The 4,147-nt window shown below is 31.6% G+C and overlaps 1 protein-coding gene across 10 annotated transcripts in view; it reads right to left on the reverse strand.

Annotated features, from left to right (window-relative positions):
- The window catches only part of LOC122634271, a 113,200-nt gene that overhangs the window by 25,032 nt on the left and 84,021 nt on the right, over positions 1-4,147 (reverse strand). The window lies entirely within an intron of this gene.

Here is a 4,147-nt window from a genome sequence, read left to right on the forward strand (position 1 = left end):
AAAAAAAAAAAGGAAAAAGAAATAATGAAAAAAAAAGAAGATAAAATCTCGAATAATTTCATCGATTCAATTTTAGCCTAATATTGATAAATATTGTCTAGAGTATTCTATAAATTGTTTTATTACGATTTAACTATAAATAGAATGTTAGAAATAAGTTGAAATAAAGATATAGCTCGGTTATATCTCCCTGACGATAGGCAACCTTTCGTACAATGGATAAAAGATGGAAGTATAGAAACAGGCGACGACGGAGTTCGTTTAAAACGAATTAAAAGGGAGTATTCGTTGTCAAAACAATCATTCTCGATCGAATTTAATCTGAAAGTTGGGACGTTCTGGGATTCGTCGTGATTGCGGAATTGTAATAAAAAATATATGTATATATATATATATACATATAAAAATAAATAAATAAATGAATAAATAAATAAATGAATGAATGAATAAATAAATGAATAAAGCAAAGAAAGAAAAAATAAATAAAAGAAAAATAAATAATAGAGAGAGAGAGAGAGAGAGAGAGAGAGAGAGAGAGAGAGAAAACTGGAGAGCAATGATCACGTGCCACGACGGTCGACGGTATCATTTTTACAGTAAATTGAAGGACTCGTTTTAGCTCTCTGGGCCAACGAGTGCCTTAATAAAATTTGACCTCGAAACTCAGTGGGAAAAACTCGTTCTGAAATGGTCCTGAAAACTCGTCGACTACGAGTGTGAAGCTCGTTCGATGCGTACGAAAGGTAGAAAGAAAAAGAGAAAAGCAAAGAAAGCGAGCAAGAGGGTAGGTATATAAAATAAAAGAGAAAGAGAGAGAGAGAGAAAGAAAGAGAGAGAGAAAATCGTTGAAGAGAGGACTACGTAGGAAAAAGACTAGGAGGAAATCAGCACGTACGTGATGTTTCAAAAGGAAAACTCTAGCGAAATTTTTATGTTTTCTTGACTAAAACAAGGATGAGATACATACGTAACTTATTAAAGAAAGTAATGTTCAAAGTAAGCCTATATATCGAAATAAAATTTCATTCTTTTTTCTTTTTTTTTTCCTTTTTCTCTTTCTCTTTTTCTCTTTGTCTTTCTCTCTCATTCTCGCTCTTTTTTCTTTTGTTTTTCTTTTCATTTTTTTTTCTATTTTTTTTTTTTTTTTTTTTTTTGTTAAAAGTTCATTCGAGGACAAAAGTTCAAATATAATCAATAACGATAACGTGGCGGCCTACGTCATGGAATAGTTATCGTCGTATATCTCAATGTCAGTATTTTCAACGCTGACGAATCTTTTTTTTTTTTCGCAGAAACGTAACAAAAAGTCTTTAGTTAGTCAATACCATAGAGAAATAAAACAATTATTAGCAATTTCATATACCGCAGGTGATAAATCGTAAATTAATTAAATCCTTGATATACGTAAACCATCGTTGACTCTAACTATTTCGTAGTTACGTAAATCAATCGATTAAAATACTTCGCAGGATTGTTTATCGCGTATAATAAACGAAACGAAATGTCTATATCTGTGAGTAACAAATAGGACGATATATTGTTGATTATTGCAAAAGAAAGAAAAAAGAAAAGAAAAGAAAAGAATTATATAGAAACGCATTTACTCGAGACATGTTTTTTTTTTTTTTTTCTTTTTTTAAGACAAAAGTCTCTTGTGTATCAACGAGCAAGCTCAAGAGAAATACATAGAAGAAGGATGTATCGGTCTACGAGGAGTAGTTCTTTCTTCTATTCTGTTTCTACGGTTTGTATCAATAGTAAGCAAAAAAAAAAAAAAAAGAACGAAGAAAAAGAAAAAAAAAGAGAAGTTGAGAAATAACGAGTACTTTTGTAAGAATGTTGATTCTTGGCGAAGAAAAGTCAGTAGAGTCGTTTGTATCTCTATAGTAACCATTGGGACGCCGTATCTATCTATCTTTATCTTTCTTCTCTTTTTTCTCCTTCTTCTCTCTTTCTCTTTCTTTCTATCTCACTTTTGTTATTTTTCTTATTGTTCTTCACTAGTTCCGCGAAAGAAGAAAAAAAAGTTAACGAGATATAAGTGACGAACGGCGAAAAAGAAAGTTAAAACACGCATGGGATTTCATCCCTTGTGTTCTCAAAAGATTACTAATATCCCTTCCACCCTTATTCCAAAAAAAGAATTTATATCCTCCTGATACTCGAATTAAAGAGGAAGAAGTGAGAACGGAAAAGAGAAATAGAGAGACAGAGGAAGAGAGAGAGAGAGAGAGAGAGAGAGAAGAGAAAAAAATTAATGAGTAAAATTTTCCGTGAATTTTCATTGAAATTTAAACACGCGCGTACACACACACAGAGAGAAATAAATTATGAACGAACTACATAATGCAGCACGTACGTATAAAGATTCTTTTTCTTTTCTTTCTTTTTTTTTTTTTTTTTTTCTTTACTTTCTTTCTTTTCTCTTCCTTTATTTTCTTTTCTTTTTTGCATTTTTTTCTTATTCTTTCTATTTTTTCCTTTTACTTTTTAATTTATTCCGAACCATAAATTGTTCCATGAAATTTCTTTTATATCGATTGAAAGGATCTGCACGTGTTATCATTATTTTTTAAGTCAATTGATTTTTACTTATCGATCGACCTCGATCGAATCGAATTTTTGCGATAATTTTGTGTGCCTCGTTAAATCGGATCGAGTTTGATATATTATTCTTATTCTTATGAGAAGATTAATTTGGTTTCAATGAGTTCATCTTTTTCTTTATCATCGTTCTCTTCTTCTTTTATCATTTTTCTCTTTCGATGAAACGATACGTTTTATCTGTCTCATCGCGATTTTCCAAAGAGACACGAACGATGCTTGTTAATCGTCCTACACGATGGTTTGCCTAATGTCGCAGTTGGAGGGAGAAAAAAAAAGAAAAAAGGGAAATTAAAAAGAAAAAAAAAAAGATACTGAAAGACACTAATCAGCACAACGCCGCAAACCGTTGCCGGTTTTCAACACGGGAGAAAAATCGTCGTACTCAAATTAGTCCTTTATTCGTCAATTTTACGTTCTATTATCAACCACGTTCGCGTACCCGCAGGAAGGATGTATTGTAATAAAAAAAAAAGAGAGAGAGAGAGAGAGAGAGAGAGGAAAAAAAAACGCGAAAAGAAGAAGAAAGAATAAAAAAAATATAAAGCGAGAAAGCGTGGGAAATAGATTTTCCATCGTATGATTTTTCTCGATGAGCTTGAACAAGGATGGATCATAAATTGTTATACGAATATTATCAAAAATTCAATACGTACAACGAATTCCACGTATAAAAGCATTATTCCATGAATTTTAATCGGTCTTAACGCACTACCATATAGTTGAACAAATATAACGCGTGTGTGAGTGTCTCTCTCTCTCTCTCTCTCTCTCTCTGTATGTACATATGTGTGTGTATGAAGGTGAGTTATATATGTTCGTTTACGCGTTACAGAGAGACATATTCGCATGTATATTCAAAGGGTACCCGTGTTCACGCGTGTTTAGTTTCGGTTATAAAATTTCAGAAATGTTCATGTACATTCCTGCGTGAATATATTCTCCGATATTGAAAACGTATATTTATTATTTACAACATACCTATTCGTTAAAAATAATATAAATATGTATACCGATAAAAGTTAAATTCCAATGGAAAATTGTGTTGAAGGCATCGTTGGGATAGATTGATAAGCAGAAAAAAAAAAGAAAACGAAAAAAAGAGAGAGAATCGGAGAAAAATTTTCCTCGAGAAAGGAATGTTAGAAGCGAAGTGATTTGAAAAAAAAAAAAAAAAGAAAAAAGTAAAAAAGAAAAGAAGAAGAAGAAGAAGAAGAAAAATAGAAAATAAAAATAAAATAAAAACAGAAAAAGAAGATTCGAAAGCACGAAAGCTTTCAATTCGATCGATCGAATTTATGATAGGGGAAGGAACGGTGTATTACATATAATGACATTTAACAAGAGAAATTCAAATGATATCTCCGCGATATTAGAATATTTTTTACAAGATATTCCGATGATCGATATCTTGCCAACATATTGGATATAAGCTTCTTTCTGTAACGAAACTTCGTAAGGATTTAAAAGGATCTTATGTGAATCCTTCAACTCTCTCTCTCTCTCTCTCTCTCTCTCTCTCTCTCTCTCTCTCCCTCCCTCT

Source organism: Vespula pensylvanica, chromosome 14, assembly GCF_014466175.1.
Source record: "Vespula pensylvanica isolate Volc-1 chromosome 14, ASM1446617v1, whole genome shotgun sequence".
Taxonomy (NCBI): Eukaryota; Metazoa; Arthropoda; class Insecta; order Hymenoptera; family Vespidae; genus Vespula; species Vespula pensylvanica.